The sequence below is a fragment of the Melozone crissalis genome, unplaced genomic scaffold, assembly GCF_028551555.1.
Source record: "Melozone crissalis strain CALT ecotype California unplaced genomic scaffold, PUWL_Pcris_2 ptg000027l_1, whole genome shotgun sequence".
Classification (NCBI taxonomy): domain Eukaryota; kingdom Metazoa; phylum Chordata; class Aves; order Passeriformes; family Passerellidae; genus Melozone; species Melozone crissalis.
This window is the reverse complement of record NW_026535805.1, coordinates 61,380,832-61,399,739: the sequence shown is the minus strand read 5'-3', so window position 1 is coordinate 61,399,739 and position 18,908 is coordinate 61,380,832. Positions and strand designations below refer to the sequence as shown.

General features: G+C 45.7%; 1 protein-coding gene across 1 annotated transcript in view; it reads left to right on the top strand.

The window, feature by feature from the left end:
• The first annotated feature begins 4,325 nt into the window (after window positions 1-4,325).
• The window catches only part of HPCAL1 (hippocalcin like 1), a 253,210-nt gene continuing 238,627 nt past the window's right edge, over window positions 4,326-18,908 (top strand). The window contains exon 1 of the mRNA XM_054279685.1: window positions 4,326-4,456. The gene's annotated coding sequence lies outside the window, so the exon portion shown is untranslated. The remainder of the gene's footprint in view (window positions 4,457-18,908) is intronic.

Sequence of the window (18,908 nt, the reverse complement as noted above, 5' to 3'; positions counted from 1 at the left end):
TAAAATGAAAATATTTTGTCAGCATTTATCTCCCAAATACGAAAGCAGGAAAGCCGTGATATGATTCAAAACCAAGATGAAGCATTTGGCTTCAGCAGTGTTTTTTGTGGTGGCTCTAGCACTTCCTGTAATGATTTTGGTTTGATGTGATCCAGGAGTTTGCAGTGAGTACGTTTAAGTGCTTCAGAATGGATCTCCATCTTCCCAGCCCTGGATCTCTGCTCTGGGAAACATTGAAATGGATTCTTCTGATTAAGGACACAAACAGCACTCATGAGTTGCCACCTGCTTTAGTTTAATCCTGATTGTGGAAGTAGCAAAGATTATGGTGACAGTTGAATTTCCCTATGTCTGTCTCTTCTTGGTATTTAATTGAATGACTTATCTCTTCTTGAACTTATTTTCAAGGTGAACCTCAAAAAAGAAATACCAAAACCCCTGCACTTCCTTGCTTTAAAAGTTAACATTCAGCAGGCAGCGGTGGCTTGGCAGGGAAACTGTGGAGCAATGAGCAGCTCTTGGGTGAAGATAAGAAACAGGGTTGGAGGCAGGGAGTGTTTTAGGAAGGGACATTTCAAGATAGGGAAATATTGGCTGGGGCAAGTATTTAGTGTCTGTTCTGGCTGTAAATTTCTTCAATGTCACTTAAATGCAATGTCAGCTATAAGGAGGACAAAATGTAATTCACTCATAAAAGAAATTGAAATATTAAGTGTATATTGGATTTGGTAATAACTTTAGGCAGAACACACTAGGTTTATTGGAGGGTTAGCAATAACTTTGCTGTTTCAATTACTTCTTGTGAAAATTGCATCTCATTCTATTGATATAACTACTGCAGTTACTCTTGATAATACTATAAATATGTACAGATATACAGACTTTGGAAAACTTATTCTGATAAGGGTTTATTGCAGCGTGTGGATTAAGACTGGCAAATGTTGGGCAACCTAACAGGATTATTTTGAATACACATTTTCATAAAATGGTTATCCCTTGTCAAATTGAAAAGCTATTTACTATGCTAAATAGACTAATTTTATGGTAAGTTTTTAATTTTGCCACCTTTCCATTATTTAGCTGTGGTGCTGCATTTGCTGCTAAATCCCTGGGATTATATGTGAAGAGTTGGATGGCTGGGTTGCATTTAAATTAATTAAAGCAAAAATATTCCAAATAAAATGTTAAATATTGCTGTGTAGGTATTCAAGAAGCAGATGTGATTTCACCACTTATATCCCCAAATAACACATGCAAAAGCAGATTGTGAAACATTTAAATATGCCCATACACTCAAATGTAGCTTTGCAGGCTCCCCCGGGGAGGGAATTTCGTGTGGCTTAGGGAAAATTGTTCACCACGATGGAGGAGTTTTGTTTGAAGAAGCCTTTTGGGAAAGGGTTTTCCAAAGCCAGTCATGTCCCAGCTGGTCGCAGAGGCTGTGGGGAGGTGGGCAGCAGGGCGCTGCTGTGCCCCTTGGGGTGGCACAGGAGGCTCTGGAGGTCTCCGGGCAGAGAAGGGTGTTCCCATGCCCTGGTGCCTGCTCACACCCCACTGCTCTGCCGCCTCTCACGTTCTCTTTGAGCAGCTGCCTCCCTGTGCAGTAGCTGGTGCTGTGACACGTTCCCTGTCGCAGGCAGTACGCGTGGCTGTCACCAGGGGGGCTCCTTGGTAAGGAAAGCAGCGGCTGCTCCAGCGGCTCGGTGACAGTGCCGAGCCCTGGCTGTTTGCGCAGTGCCAGGTGGCTGTCACACCTGGGCAGAGCCCTCCCTCCCTCTCTCCCCCTGTGAATGGCATGTGCTCCACGCTGCCTGCTTTGCTGAGTGCAGGGCAAGAGGCTCCACGTGCAAATCCGGCTCTGCTCGGGATGTCACAGCAATGGGGTACAGGCTGCTGGGGTTTTTGGGGGAGCTGCCTGTTCTGCAGCATGGGTGCATTTCTTATGAGCTCACAGACATGGCACTAAGTGGCCTGGTGGCCAAGAAGGTCAGTGGCACCCTGGCCTGTGCCAGGAGCAGTGTGGCCAGCAGGAGCAGGGAGGTCATCCTTCCCCTGTACTGGGCACTGGTGAGGCCACACCTTGAGTGCTGTGCCCAGTTCTGCCCCTCAGCTGGGAAGGACATTGAGAGGCTTGAGCGTGTCCACAGGAGGCAACAAGGCTGGTGAGGGGCTGGGAACACAAACCCTGTGAGGAACCACCGAGGGAGCTGGGGGTGCTCAGCCTGGAGAAAAGGAGACTCAGGGGTGACCTTATCACTCTCTACAACTTCCTGAAGGGTGGTTGTATTTAGATAAGGGTTGGTCTCTTTCTCCAGGCAGCAACTGACAGAACCAGAGGACACAGTCTCAAGCTGCACCAAGGGAAATATAGGCTGGATATCAGGAAAAAGTTTTTGATGCAAAGGCTGATAAAGTACTGGAATGGTCTGTCTGGGGAGGTGGTGGAGTCACCATCCCTGGATGTGTTTAAAACCAGACTGGATGTGGCAGTCGGTGCTGTGGTTTAGTTGAGGTGTCAGGGAAGGGGTTGGACTCGATGATATTTAAGGTCTCTTCCAACCCTGTGATTCTGTAAATGGAAGTGCATTGTATGTGCTAATTCACCATGCAACACGGCAGCAGAGGATAGGAGTGGTTTTCTTGTAGATGTGTCATGTATTTTAGTGAATGCCAGACCTCTGTTTGTGCTCTCTCTTATTCACCTCTCTGAGAGCCCTTTTTGGACTGTGCTGTGCTCTTTTTGGGGTGCTGGGGCCATAGCAAACAAGCAGTGTAGCTCCTGTAGAGAAGGACTTCTTAAGGTGCCACCCCAAGTGCCGTCAGTGGGAAGAGATCCTAATGTCTGTTAATCTTAACTCCTTCCCTCAGGAATCAAGGTCGTGGCTCTCCTTGAAGCCTTCAGCAGATAAAAGCAGTCCAAGCAGAAAGGTGGATTTAATGGGGTGAGAAGAGAGCAGAGAGGGGCTTTTTGTTCTGTCCTACAGATCCTCTAATTGGGGTTGGTTCTCAGCTCAGGGTAGTGTCAGTCCAGGAATAATTATTTGGGTGCAATCACATGGTGAATTGAGGCTGAGGGGTTAAAGGTGGGTTTAGTAGGCACGAACCTCTGCTGCTGAACAAAAGCATCAGGTGATACTTAAAGCAGGTAGAAGGGGGAGTGCATCTGACTTGCAGCAAAAAAAGCCGTGTATTGCTGTGCTGGTAGTTCATCTAAAATTCATTTTAAATGGGCTGTGCTGTAAACTGAGATGTTACATCTCCTGAACTGCACGAGTGCAGGGGCTCTCTGTGGGGTGTTTACCTGGGTGGCTTTGAGGATTGAACCTGTGTTCGCAGTGCTGCCAGCCCAAAGGTGCTGGGATGTGGCTGTTGGCAGGGGATGGGGCTGGCTGCAGCGTGGTGCCCAAGCTCAGCTCTTCCTGCTGCAGCCTCACCACCCCTGGGCACAGCAGCTTGTGACTGTGACTTGTACCAACACCCATCCAGGAACAGCTCTCCAACAGCAAAGTGTGCTTCAGAGCTGCCACAAATGCCTGGTGTGAAAATTCAAATGCCTGGCTTAGATGAGGCCTAAAAGCCATTTTATTTGGGGATTAGTTGTGCCCTGCTTATCACATATTAAAAACGTAGCAGGTTTATCTTGCCTGCTCTACATGCAAACAGGCAGAACCCACTAGAAGTGCCATGGAAACGGGCTGGAGCGATGCTGTCTGCAGTGCTGCAGGTGCTGTGCCTGCAGCTGCTATAGGCATCTATAGGCATCACTGAGCTCTCTTGACAAAGCACGGGGTTGTGAGACTTACTCTAAATATTTGCCAGAAAGTTTGCTTGGGGATGGTGAATGGTGTGACATAGGAGAGCTAAAAATAGAGTTCTTGCTGGTAATTTTTTTGGTGCTTGGTTTCACGGTGTGAGATGTGATTTTCAGAAGAGTTGTACATCTCTGTTCCCCCCTCCCTGTTCAATCACAGCATCTTTGAAAATCAGGCCTTTTGTGCCTCCCAAAATCAAGCTCTTAAATAGAATACAGAGTAATGGAAAAAATAGATCTCGAAGTCATGCTAGTGAGGGTTTAATATGGGGGTTGTTAATGCCCCATGTGTCATTTTAGAGTTCACCAAAGGGAGATTGGAAAGGAAGTCTCACAGTTGTGTGGGTCTTGGGAATTAGCTGCACAGGCTTTTCAAGTTGTTTATGCCAAAGAGAGACAAAAACCCGAGGAGGAAGAAGTGGGCTACTGTGAGCCACAAATAACTTGATCCTGCCCTTGATGAAGTGAATGCTGCCACTCTGTATTGTCTGTGAGAGAAGGCTGGGAGGCTCTTGCAAACCCTACCCTAATTAACTGACTGCTGCCTTAATGCCTCCCAGGAGCCTGGGGTGATGCTCTGTTGTGTGCTGTGGGAGCCCACTTGGTCCTGAGGCTTTGCAAATCATGTTCAAGACCTCCTGAGAGGTAAGTTAAAAACATGGCTTTTTCTTAAAAGAAAGCCATTCTTACTTTGGGAGCCTGTAGAGCTTTCTGGTAAGGAGGCTGCTTCTTGCTTTGTGCTGGAGGTTCTGCTGAGGTAGAGAGGCTCAGAATTGTTTTGGTGTCGGCTGAATTGTCTCTGTTTACCATGAATGTATTTGCCCCCTGAACCTGGGTATGAAGGTCCTGTTTTCATGTGGAAGGGTCAGGCTTTGAGATGGAAATGGGTGTAGTGCTCTTGAATTTTTCCTGCTGGGTCCCTAGCTCTGTGCCTTAAGGTAGAACTAATTTGCAGGAAGGTTCAAGCCTGTGTGTCAAATGAGCAAGACTTTCTTAACTAATGGCCTTGAAAGATTGGCCTGGAATGGGTGGACTTCTAATTCACCCTTGACTAGTGATGATCTGACCTTCCTGGAAGCATAAAGGTGTGGGGAGTTAATGTGCCTCTTCCAAATGAGGGATGAATGGGTGTTTTACAGCTGTCTTTCAGGGAGTGGAGGTTCTAATAAAAGCCACTGTCCCTAAGCAGAATGTTGTCATTTTCTCTGTGTGTTACTATGGTGCTCCAGAAACTATGGATTGCCAGGTACTCTTTCAAAATAATGGGTTTTTTAATTATTTATACCTTAAGGGTCAAAAAAGGTCTTGTTTTGTGAGGTTACAGGAACAACTGGATGAGTCAGAAGAACAATTGACAGGGCCATTGGAGGAACCTTGATATTTCTAACAGGAAGTTTGTAATTAAGCTGAATCACCGTGTCATTTGTGTTACCCAGATCCATGTGTCCAAAAAATATTATTAGCCTTGTGTTGCAGGGCTGTGGCTCCATTCACAGAGCTGAAGGTTGCTAAAGCTTGGTTTTGTTAGCTCTGCTTGTGGTGCTGCTGCCTTGAAATGGGATTTGAGGTGTGGGTGCACCAGGTCAGTGCTGAAGTACCATGGTATGTGTTGCTAGCTGGGGTTTCAGTGTGCATCCAGTATGCATTTCTCATAATCAGGCACTTGTTGCTAAGTCTTCACTTTTCAAGAGGCTTCCTGTACTGTCTGCAAGAAGAGTAATTTCCCACAGGCAGCCACATTTCCTTGGTGCTGATCTTAATTAGGACAAGTATGACAAATAATGTTGCCCTTAAAACTTAATGAATAAATTTCCCAAACAGTTGTTAATTATTACATAAAGCCACTGCCCTCAGACTTCACTGATGTGATGCAGAAGATGCATATTTCTAAATATCACTGTCAAAGTTTATTCATCTTGGGCAATGAGCTGCTGGGATGGAGCAGGCCTGTGGTAGCATGAAAAGCAAGTGCCATGTGTGAGATGTCCTGGCATTAGTTTCATTTAAGTCTCTATGCTTATGACAAAGAAATTTGTATCTGGGCTGGTAAACCCAGTACCCCTTAGAGCTGATGAAGGGGAAAGGGCAGCTTATCTGGCCAGTGTCAGACAGCAGCTTCCAGAGGGATGGAAGGTGCCTCATTTCTATTCATGAATGGCACAGGCTATCTTAGGGATTAACTCTTGTTTTGGCATTTACTTCTGGTGCCAGGAATTCCAGCTTTACACAGCTGGAATCACATCATCTCCCTGATGCTTCTGAAGCTTGTGGGTTTAGTAAGTGGGATCTCAGTGCTGCCCAGCTGCTGGTACCCTGTACCACACTGGGGTCAAGCCAGTCCTCTGGTTCCCTCTTTTGTACCTCACGCAACCTTTTCCAGACCTTTGCTGAGCAGGCACTCTGTTTGCTGCCTAAATCCCAGGGATTATGTGATTCTGAAGTGGTGAACCCGAGGAGGGCAGCTTACAGTAATGCGAGCGGCGGGCAGGAGCTGCAGCCCCTGCAGCCAAATCCAGCCCTGCCCATCTGTCAGAGCTGCCCTCCCTGGGCTCACAGGTTATCACTGAGTTTTTAAAGGCTGCCTGGTGGGTTGGGAGCTGCTGCATGCTGGTTTCAGCCAAGGCAGATAGGCACAGAGAAGGCAGCTGTGGGGTGGCTGTTTGGATGGGAACGAGAGCATCACAGAGCCTGCTGAGCCCACAGCCATGGGCCTGCTCCTCTCATCCCTTTACCTGGCAGCCTCATCACTGCCTGCCTCCTGAATGTGCCTCTTTTGCTGCCGATCTTGTCTGTTACATGTTTTGGTTTGTGTTTTTATTTCTTTGTGTAATCTGTTTTCCCTCTCTCTCTTTGCACATACTCCCTCCCACTTTGCCCTGATGCTGTGCTCTCTGTAGCATCAAGGCAGCCAAGATGAAGAATGCAAGCAGTGAGGTTCATATTGGGTCTTTTTTCAGTTGTTTGTTTGTTTTTTCCTTTTTGTTTTGTGTGATGCTTGTGTCTGTGGAATATGGGTGAAAGGAGAAGAAAGGGATGTTGGAGCATCTCTGCCCAGGTGGGTGCAGGCAGCCCTGAGCTCGCACGGAGTAGGTGCTCAAGCTGTGTCTGCATCCATGCAGGCAGGTACCCGAGCTGTGCAGCAGCCCCTGTGGGCACAGAGGCCACCTATAGGAACCAGAGCTCTCTGAATAAAATCTCTGTCCTGAGAGAACACATGAGAGATGCAGACTAAAATTTAGGTCATGCCTAATCTGTATCACAGATTAACTTGTTCCATGGATCCTCATAAGCGCCATGGATGTGAGCATGTAATACAAATGAGATGAAAGTAGGTATTATGGATGGGCATAAGCAATTTGTATGTTAGCTTATATGTTTGCTAATGTGTATAAACATTTATGTATTCTGATTGTTATTGACCCTTTATGTGAAGACTTTAAATAGACCTTTCGTATAAACATTCCTGCAGTCTAACAGTGACCTGCAGCCCCAGAAAATGTGCCTTCTATGCTTTCCTGCACTAAAACAGTGTTGTACAGTCTCATTCCCTGAAAAGACCTCAAATGGAGAATTCCCTCTGTATGTTGGCTGCTAATGAATTTCACAGGTTCTTGTAGGGAAAACTCCGAAGCTTGTAGTATTTTTTCCTTATGCTGAAAAGACCAGTGATGAGGACAAAGACTGCCTGTCAGATCCCATCTGCTGCTCAGAGGTGCACCCTCTTCCAAAAATCGACTTATTTTCTGTGGCAGCTCACTCCAGAGCTAGATCCAGGGCAACTGGGGACCATTCCTTAGCAACCTCCATGTTTGCAGAGATGCTCAGGATTGCCTGGGGCTGTGGGATAGCATCTTTCAAAGGGTATTCCAGGCCAAGCCTGGCCTGTTTGGGAAACATTGTTCTGGGCAGCTTAATCTGTGGAGGGAGAGAAGTTTACTGACTGTGTTAAGGATCTGAAGTGTAAGAGGCAGCCAATTTATTACCAGGCTGCTCCTTGCAGCAGCTTTTTGCAAGGTGAAGAGATGAAGCAGATGATTAGATCTGTGAAGAAACAGAATGGTGATGCACAGCCTTCCCTGGGGTGGGAGTGAAAACCAGTCGAGCACATCTCTCCCGTCTTGCAAAACAAACGTGCTTCCCTCGTAGATTGAAGGAGCAGTCTGCACCTGGATGTGCTCTGCTATGGCTGCTTGGCAACTCTTGAGTGCCCTGTTCTAGGGGGAAGCCCCTTGTGCTTAGCTTAGCCTGCTGAAAAAGCTGTTTGCAATCAGCAGAAGGGGCTAGAACTGAGTCCCCACCGCCCATGTTTTATCCACCTGCTCTAAAGCAGCCAGTGGCTAACCTCAGCTGCAGCTGTCCCAGACCCTGGGACTAAAACCCCAGAATATCCAGTCCTCTTACCAGCCAGATTTCCTCTAGGCTTGCAGTGCTGGGCTCGCAGCAGTGAGCAGCTGGTCCCTGCAGGAGGTGTGCCCCTCTTGGTCGCCCTGCCAGCTCCATGGTGGGGTTAAAGTGATGTGCTCCACAGGAGCTGTCCTTTGCCTGTCAGGCTTTTTCCCTCTTATGTTCCACAGCCAGGTGTTTGCTGGGCCAGGGAGACCCTCTGAATGTGCATTCATACTTGAAGGGGAGGGTGGCCAGCTTGTGAGTGATCTGAGGGGATGGGGAGAGTAGGGGCTTCTGATGCTGAAGCTGCAGAATCCTTGAAGGCAGCCTGGCTTTGCTCAGCTGCCTCCAGCAACTCAGTGCTGTGGCCTTCAGGAGCAGGTGCCCCACTCTTCCCTGCTCTTTGGCTTCCTAAGACATGCAATGTGTATTTTGTGGCTTGGCTACCTGGAAGCAGAAGGTACCTTCTGTACCTTTTATGGTGAGGGAAGCCTTGTGAAGTTCTCCCTGTGAGTTACGAGCCAGATGGGGCTCCTCCATTCTTACCTGGGAAATGACAGAATGAGCCCAGCCCCGAGGGACTCTGGAGCCTGGGGTTAATTTAAACAACCCAAATCAGGTGCCAGTCTGAGTCCCTGAGGCAGCTGAAGGAGTTGGACCACACTCACTCATGTTCCTAATAAAGCTCACCCCACTAATGCTGTGCAAGAGACGTCTTCCCTCACCTCTGGCTGGGAAATGTGGGCAGGATTTAAGGGATGTGTTCTCTTGCCTGGTGCCTGTCTTATTTGGAGCCTTCCACCTGTGTTCACCTAGTGCTTCATTACACCACTAGTGGTGTTAACTTTGCAAAGCCATGCTTAGATAGGACAGGAAACAAATTTACGTGACAAGAACTCTTCCTGCCTCCCTTGCTGCTGGGGCATGCTGCTCTCCTGCTTCTTCATCACCCCAGTAGATGACTCCCTTGCAAAACTCATCTGATACCACAGTGGGAGAGGAAAGAAAAGCCTGGATCAGGAAAATCATGGCCAGCAGGACTAGGGAAGGGATTGTTCAGCACTGGTGAGGCCACACATCGAGTGCTGTGTCCAGTTCTGGACCCCTCACTTCAAAAAGGACTGTGATGTCTGGAGCTGGTCCAGAGAAGGGAAATGAAGAAGTGAAGGGTCTAGAAAACTTCTCTTACAAGGAGAAGCTGAGGGAAGTGTTTAGCAGTTTAGGCTGGAGAAGGGTAAGCTTAGTGAGGAGCTCATTGCTCCCTCCAACTCTGAAAGGAGGTGGAAGTGAGGTGGGGACTGGTCTCTTCTTCCATGTCTCAAGTGACTGACAAGAAGAAATGGCCCCAAGTTGCACCAGAGACAGTTCAGTTTAGATATTAGGATTTATTTTTTTCTGAAAGTCTTTAGGCATTGGAATGAGTTGCTCAGGGGTGTGGTGGATTGACCGTCTCTGGAAGTGTTCAAGAGGATCTGCATGTGGCATTTGGGAATATAGTTTATTGACGGTTGGACTGGATGATCTTGAAGACCTCCAACCTTAATGATTCTGTGAAAAGGTGAATCAGAGGACTGTGCCAAATCTGTTGTGATTATTGAAATTACAATTTCAATAATCTACCTGGAATTAGGTAGAATAATGCATAAACCCCAACAAAACTGAAGAAATACTGAAAATACTGAGTTGTTCTGGAGTTCTTTAGTGATGAAATTAACAGTGAAGTGAATTAAAAGCAGAGTAAGATAAGTCACAAATACCTCATGATTGTCCTCTATATTTCAGAGCTTGTCTTTGAGACTTGCATGGAAGAGAGCTACCGTGAATGAAATATGGAGAATATAAACAAACACAGGTCATGTTTTATTCAGTTTAGAGAGAGGCAAGATTTAAATTACAGAGATTTGAATTCTGAGTCTGAGGCTGGGAGCCGCAAGTTCTAAGGATGGAAAAATTACTGCTGTATCATCATTTAATGATATTTAAGCACTTGCAGTCCACAGGCAGCATTTTTTAATTGTCTTGAAGGCATAATTTAATTGAGATTATCCAAGTAATCTTCCAGATAAAGTCAAATCCCAAGGTGGGATATTTTGATCGTTATGGAAAGATGTAGATAGAAAAAAAAAATCTGGTTTTGAATGTGTAAGGCTTATCAGTTATTTCATGTGTGAATGCTCTGATAAAGCCTTAACAGTAGGAAATGTCTTTTTTTAAAAAACACAACAGATGACTATGTTGAAAGTACAGTTTCTAGAAATGCAATTCCAAAATTAAAAGCTACCTCTTAAAGACTGCTTTTTCTTTTAGTAGGTAGACTGTTGGATATTTTCCCTTTTGGGGCTCACTTCTCCCAGTAATGCTCCAGGGCTTGTTAAATTCATTGAGGCTTTGTGATGACCTGGGGCATGGCTCAGGTTGCAATCAAAGATAGCATGGATTGTGCTCACACATCACTGTTACAGGTGGAGGGAGTGTGCCAAAGGGAATGATTGCCTTGCACCTGAAACTGGTGGCCAAGCTCCTGCTAGTCCATTCAGACTGGTGAGGTTTTATGCGTGTTGTGTGTTGTATTTGGTATGTCTCTGTTGATGCCTAGGCTGGCCCTATCCACTTGTGACTGCTGATGGTAATCCATCTCTACTGTAAATTCAAAGTCATGCTTTGGCTCATGCCTCTGAGTCTAAAGTACTGCCTGCCACGTTTCTCCTGCTCTATTCTTCCCTGCATGGGCAATATTAATATTTCAGCCCTCTTATTTTTGAGACCATGCTGTTCTTGCTGGTGAGATTTTCACCTGTGATTTTGGTGTCTTCAATTACTCTTTCTCACTGTGTTTCTCGAAACTCTTCTGCCCCTATGTACCAGTGAGCAGATGTTTCCTCTGGAGATGCTGCATTATGCTTAGGCCTTGCCTGCATGTGAGGAATTTCCTTTTGTAGCTCTGTGAAGTGGCAGGTCACAGCCACATCCCTTACAGTTGTCATTCCATAGCTTTAGTTCTGTGTGCTCTGGGCAGCTCTCAGAGCGCCCACCAGCAGTGCTGAGAGTGCACTGTACAACCTCTGAACTGGGATGAGTGCACCGCAGGGCTGTGACCCCCAAAGCCTGGCTGGGTACTGGCACCATGGGTTTCTAAAGATGCCATGACCATCCTGGCTTTCCCTGGTTGATGAAAGCTTAAAAAGTTTCACCAGATTTGGGGAGAGCAGGTGTATCTCCTTGCTGCAGCTGTGGTTGGAGGATGTACGAGGTGATCATACAGCTTGTAAGGTGTGTAACTGCAGTGCTGTGGGTTCTGGAGCTGCAGGAGATGTGAGCAAAGCATCCTTCTCAGAGCCACCAGGCTTTGTGTGCTGAGAGCAAGCTCCTTCCACACAACTACTCTGAGCTTTTCCACTCATGCACTCTATATTGACCTTGCATAATGGATGTGGCTGTGACTTGCGGTGAGTGCTGGACATGGCTGAGGAGCAGGCTGCAGGATCAGGCTGCCAGTGGTGATGGTGGGTCCAGGCCACCCACAGCCCTTCAGCAGACAAGGTCTCTGACATGGCTGGATTGTTGGGTGCATAATTCTCTCCTAGACTTGGTGAGCTTTCTGCTCACCAAGGAAAGCTCAGATTCTGGTTATGTATGCTGAAATTCAGACAGCTACAGTCACTATTGTCACTGCTGACTGCAGGGGAGAAACTGTGACTTATTAAAGAAAAAGAGGCTGGAAAAAGATGGAAAAAAAGAATGAAAAGAGCACATACAGGACTCCACTAGTCTGGATTAAAACCCAGACAAAGAACTTTTGCTCTTTGTCTGAATGACTTGCTTAAATGACTGGGGGGATGGGGCAGGGGAAGAGAAGGTTCCTGTGATGCTGTTTGGAAATGTCACTCCTCGCTGTTCAAATACCACATTGCACTAAGGCTTGTAAATCACACGTCATTTCCTAATTAAAAAATGATGAGCCTAATTGTGTCTTTCACTGCTGTGGCAGAACCTTGCTCAGACAGACGTGCTCTCTCTCAGGGTCTCACTGTGTAATCCACCACGCCTGCCTCCTGCTTTCCTCTTCAGAGCTAGACTGATCACAGAAAAGGGTAAAGCAGGTGACCAATTTTCAGTGCTGGCAAGGGGATTTTGAGTGACTGATTGAAAGGGAAAAAGTCTGTGAAAGCCTGTTTTCTGTGTGCTTAGCCATGGCTTGGAATTGTAGTCCAGGCATAAACTACCACTACAGTAGGATGCTGAAGAAACGTGTCGGCTTTCTGGTTCTTGGTCTCTTTGGAGACATTGCATCTGTATCACTTGCTTTGGTACAGCATTGGGATTCATAGTACCAGTTATAAAATATCTTTCTGGATATATCTGTCCTGAGAAATTTTAGAAGTGCATTTTCTGCTGTGGTGCAACTCTCCTCAGCAGAAAGAAATTGTGCTCTGTAGACAGCACATGCAGAAGAGTACTTACAAATTTTATGGGCAGAAGTATGGGCTTGTGGTAGGCATTTCAAATAAAGTAAAAATGGCTGTTTTGCAAGCTCTGGTTGTATTTTTTTGTCTCCTTCACTAATTAAAGTAATGAGTGTTGCTTTAGTTATCCTGCTGTGAATAGCAAGCCACTTGGGGGAGAATTAATATTGACAGGAGCTGTTAGATATTTAAATTTTTTTTGTGTGTCCAATGAGGATAAAGAGTTTGTGGACCAAGCATAGCACAAGTTTCTGTGGCCTCCCATGGAGACTGCCTGCTGCTCACCCTCTGTGCCCTCCACAGCTCAAAGCCCCATGTGCTGCTGTGAAGGCTCTTAGCCAAGCTGAGCTTCCCCTCTGGTGCAGCAGCCTTCTTTCTGCTCATGTCCCTTTTTCAAGTGATTTATTTTCCCAATTAATAAATGAATGAGTGTGCTTGTGAGGTCAGGTTGGTTTGCTTACTGCCGGTGGTGAGGAGCCAGCCAGTGGCTCTTCCTACCCAACAGACAAAAGGACCATCTCTGCAGCCCAACAGACAAAAGGACCATCTCTTCCAGGTCCCTTTATGTGCCTCTCAGTTCCTGTCAGCAGGGCAAATCCCATCCTCCAGTGATGCTGAGAACATCTTGGAGCACAATGAGAGCTGCTGTCTTTAGAGGTCCTAAAGGAGAGAGTGGTTCAAAAGGCATGGGTTTGTTTACCTGCAGAAGTCAGAGACCATCCCTTGTCCCAAGACAGGGTGAATTCTGCCTGAATTACTTTACTTATATGTACCAAACAAAGGCTTTATGCCTTACCCCCAGGTAACCTGCTCTGGATCCTCACGATCCTCACTGTTAAAAATCCTTTCTCTTGCCTACTCTAAGTCTCCTGATTTAAACCTTTTGGTTATCCTGACAATTAATCTTCTCTGCTTGGTATCTACTTTTCATGTCTTTTAAGAGAAGCATCAAGTCTCTCCTCAGCCTTTTCCCTCCTTATCTGCCTCACCACCAGTTAGTCCAACCTTTCCCTTAAGGCCATGCCTATCTGGTCACTGATGACACCTGTTGGTCCCTTGAGTATCCCTTCTGAAACACATGTCCAAGGCTGCATTTAAGTTTCCTGTTGAGATCTTAGAGCTGTTGATTCCTGGGTGATACTCTGCCTCCAGCCCTCCCAGGTGTTGCAGGGTGTTTGTACATTCTGCCTGGTGTGGATGCACACAATGCTTGTGGGGCACTGCTTGCTTGTGATTAGTGGTGATGCCCTGATCCTTTTTTATTAAGTTGCTGCTTTGCCATCTCTTTGTCATCCTGTATTTTTCCACTGTCCTTCTGAACTGCATCCAATTTATTTTCAGCTTGATTTTTTTCCTTATTTTGCTTTCTTCTCATCTAAAAACATAAGCTATATAGCCTGAAATATATAGTTGTACTACATGTAAGGAAAGAATAACACTGCATGTCACTCTTACCTTTCAACAGATTTAGCTAACTGACTGTCCTCTCTGAGGCTGCATGAAATTGTTGTTAGCCACATGGAATATTCCATCAGAACAGTGCCAATTTCCTTCTGCAGCCTCTCAGAAGAGCTGTGTTGTAATGCTGGATAATTAAGTTGTACTTCTAGTGCCCTTTTAACCAAGGATACCATAACCTTGCTTTAAGCTGGAAATTCACAAGGAAAGCTTATACCTGAGTCCTGACCCAGCAAGATCCCATGTGAGGTGCTACCACAGTGAGGAAGTGATGCTGGAACCAGCGCTGTCCTGTGGGACTGCTCTGGTGGCAGAGATAAGTGAAGGGGTGCTCTGGGTGGGTGGGTTAACCTTGTGCTGTGTATCACATCAGAGGGAGAAGTACTGGCTTTGTGGACTCCTGTTACAGGGCTTGCAAGGGTTTTTCAGGGTGAAGAGAGAGACGAGAATGTTGACCTCATGTTCAGAAGGCTTGATTTATTATTTTATGATATATATTACATTATTACTATGCTAATAGGAATAGAAGGAATAATTCTCAGAAACTAGCTAAGCTAAGAATAGAAAAGGAAAGAATAACAAAGTTCTGTGTCCAGGCAGAAAGCAAGAACAGCTCTGCTGTGAGTGGTCAGTAAATCCAAACATCCACCCGAGACCAATCACGGATGCACCTGTTGCATTCCACAGCAGCAGATAACCATTGTTTACATTTTGTTGCTGAGGCCACAGCTTCTCAGAAAGGGGAAAAATCCTAAAGAAAGGATTTTTCACAAAAGATGTCTGTGACAGACTCCTGTGTGTGTGTGTGTGATTTTCTGTGGTAAGAAATGCCTGTACCACTGTGGAGCTGAGCTCAGCACCGGAGGTGTCCCCCAGTGATGCAGTCCTTTCAAGCACATGCCACACTTCCCTGCTCTTCTCCCCTGGCAGGTGCGGTCTGGGTTTTGTGGAATGACTGCTGTGTGCTGATGCCCTGATTTGGGTTGCCACAGCCCACCAGGAGCTGTTTGCCTCCTAACCCTGGGGAGCAGGGAAGGGTACAGGCTGCACGCCTGCTGTCCCCTGCTCAGGCCAGGGGCTGTGGTTCCAGTGCTAGCAAGATGCTGGGAGGGGTTCAGAGATGAAATTGTGCTGGCTGGGGCCTCTCTGTCCTGGGGCAGGACTAAGGCAGGTGTGGATGTCCTGCAGGAGTGGGCAGTGGTAGAGGCACGTGAGGAGATGGGCACTGATGATGCAAGGAGCTGGGTGTCCTTGGTGGCTCCTCCCTCAGTGTCTGCGGGCATTTAGTGGAGAAGATCAAATCACTGGTGACCCCGATGTCATCACTGGAATGAGTCAAGCAGAGCCCATGGAGCAACAGTCCAGGCTGGCCACATTTGTTTTTGAGGCCATTGTCCTTAGCTCAGTCTTGGGAAGGGGTAAGAAAAAGCCAATGGAGAGGTGGCAGCTTCTCTGCTCCTGCTCCCATCATTTCAGACTTGGATTAGATATTAGGAAGGAAGAAATTCTTTATTGTGCAGATGGTGAAGCACTGGAACAGGTTGCCCAAAGAAGTATTGGAGGCCCCATTCCTGGAAGTGCTCCAGACCAGGCTGGATGGGGTTCTGAGCAACCCAGTCTAGGGAAAGGTGTCCCTGCCCACAGCAGGGGGACTGGGACTAGAAGATCTTTAAGGTCCTTTCCAATCCAGACCATTCCATGAAATACTGCTTAACTCCTGCCTCAGTTTCTTGAGCACATGCATTTCCCAGGAGTATGGAGAGATTTAACTGTTACACAGATTAAAACAGAAACAGCAAGGGCTGGAGTGATGTGTCTGCTGAAGCAGAAAGTGGGGTATGGCAGGAGGCACAGAAATGGCAGTTTTAATTATAAATGAATTTATAATGCAATTTGCACTTAATATATCTGGCACAATAAATTTTCCATGGGAACTTCAGGATGCTGGGTTGAACAAATTGAGTGCAGCTTTCACTAAGTTGCACAAAGTTGCTCTAAACAATTGCATTTGTAATTCAGCAATTTCCTGACCTTTGCTAGATGAATAAATTTGGACAGTAGCATGAATGCACAGACACAAAGGTGCTTTTTGCTTGACATTTAGATAGTATTAATGAGCACAAGTAAAAGAATAAAATTCTAGCAAATGCAGGTTATTTCAGTAATTGGAACAGTAATGATTCAAATTTCATTTTATATTTACAAGTTTATCACTCATGTGAAGCTTTCTAAAGGAAGCTGCAAAGCCAGACACCAAGTTAAAAGTAGTTGGTTGGCTTTCTGAAAGAGACACTGCCTGGAAATCACCAGACAGGAGAAGCTGAAACTCAGCCCATGAATCCAGGTTTCTGGCCTCCCCACAGTGTAAGAAGATTCCAGGTAAGAAGATCAATAAAGTCTAGTTTCTTGTCTCTGGGTTCCAATCTAACTCTGGCTGTGGTTGTGATGGGGTGGTGGTTGTGCTCTGGTCAAATGGCAGACCTTGGGATCATGCATCAGTTCAGAGGTTGCTCAGTTAAGGTCAGGGACTCTCTGCAGATTGTTTTACCAACTATCAACCTGCAGAGAAGTACTATGTGTTTGCTGATGGCATTCTTTCTGTTCTTTTTTTTATGGATAGATGGAAGGTGGAAATATATTTTCATCTGTATATTTTCATCTTATATCTTTGATCCCTGCGCAAAAGCTAAGCTGTAACAGAGGATATGACAGGAATGTGTTTATCCAGATCATCGTTCTTAGAGATGGTGTAAGTCCAGCAGGATATAACAAATTGTTGTTGTTTAATCTATTGACAATTTAACAGGGAATGAGGTGTTTCTCATGCTGCTGTAAAAAGCTAGTGTGGTTAATTATAAGAAGGAAATGAACAAAAAATTGAGGAAACAACCTCCTATGTTTATCACACTGGATAAAACAGCAAAGCAGATGGAGAGGAACGAATGCTTGAAATATTGTTCATGGAGAAGATTAGTTAGTAAATAACTCCATTATCTGTAGACAAGTGTGAGCAGTCTGTGAGCAGTGATTTTTATTTGGTTTTGTTGGCAGGTCAGAAGTTAGAGGAGGATAAACCCTCCTGTGGTCATGGGTTTGTGATTTGTGTATGTGTGATTACTTATCTAGCCCCTCTGTGATTGGGAATAATTTCTCAGTTTCTCCTTGAAGAAATGAAAACAATGGCAATTGCTTAACTATTTGGAAGTGAAAGACTCTGAAAACAGATAAACCTTTTTGTTTTCTGAATAAAGTATCCATGCAGTGTCAATCCAAAGTGAAGCTATAATGTATTTAGTTGCAGTGGTTGGACAGTGCCAAGGAAACTTTCCATTTGCTGCCTAAAATGCAGGACTCCAAAGTGGCCAGCATCAAGTCTGTCTTGGTGGTGGTGCCTCTGCTGTGTTCAGGCTCTGGTCCCACTGGAAATCAGTGCCATCATTAGTGCTGACTGTCAGACTCTGCTGAGTACATCATCCTCAGGGTACCAAATGCTTCTGAAATTATGCAATTTTTTATAATAGCTCAAGTCTTAGTTTGCTGGCTCCTGTGTGCAGTGAAACTAAGGGCTGGGAGCAGACTCCAGGAAGTTTTTACCCTCTCAATGTAACCCATTAGTCCTTTCTCAACAGTCACAAACTTGTTTGGGACCATTTCAATAATTATTTGTTTTGGAGTTATCTGGCAATGTGGCACCAAGATTTGCAGCACACTTGTGCATTTGAGCTGTGTCAGATCTTGGTGACTTTGATAAAAGCATCTGTGGAATAGGTGGGATGTTGGTGTAAGGACTGTGTGTGTTAAATCTCTGTGCTGAATATTCTTGCCTTTATCAGGCCTGGACATGCCTGGTCACTGAACTGGTGTGAACCCAGCCAGGGGAAAGTTTGTTGGAGCTTAGAGGGGAAATAATTAAAAGTCTTGTCCTGAACTCTGCTGTTTCACTGAGCACAGAGTTCCTTTCTGGGTTAGGTCTGTTCCCAGGCTCTCCTGAGACTTCTATGAAGATAAGTCATTCAGGAGTTGTCACAGCTCCTAAGTACTTGGAAGGAAATTACCCAACTCAAATCTGTCTAAAAATACAATTCAGTTTAAATGTGTGCAAACAGTGGGAAGACAACAAAGGACATACCTTCAGGTCATTCACCTTTCTTAGAAACCTCCTGTAAATCCTCCTCTGGAAGAGCCTTTGATTATTAGGCCCCTCTCTTGCAAAGGGAGAACCTTTTGGGGAGAGAACTGATGATCTAGGGAGCAGAGGACCAGGGATATGCATAAGACATGAGGTTTTTTGGTAACTTGTGTGGGGTACTTCTGAGGCCTCCCCATGACATTTCAGTGTAGATGGTTTAATTCATGAGCTCCTGGATACAATCATAGAAGACAGATCCTGATCTGCAGAGTTTACAGCTGTGGGAGCAGCAAAATTAATGTTTAAGTTGTTTATTGTTAGAGGCAGACAAGCAAAATGTCACGTATAAAAGATTTCTTATAAGGGTAATGCTGAAGTTTAGTTGGCAAACTTGGAAACTTATAATTGTCTTGTAGATCAAGGCCCTTCAGCTCATTTTCTTTGGATGCCTCCCTCATTCCTGCACTGCACTCCTCAGATGTTTCTGTGGCTGGATGCAGTGATTGTTGTCGATTGCTCTGTCAATAGGCAGCCAAAGCAGCTGCCCTGTGCTGGATGCTAACAAGCACAGAGGCTGATCTTGCAGGCTCTCCTCATTGAATTTTGCTTACAGCACAACAGTCAGTCACTTGGTAGGATGAGACCTCTAAATGGTCCCCAT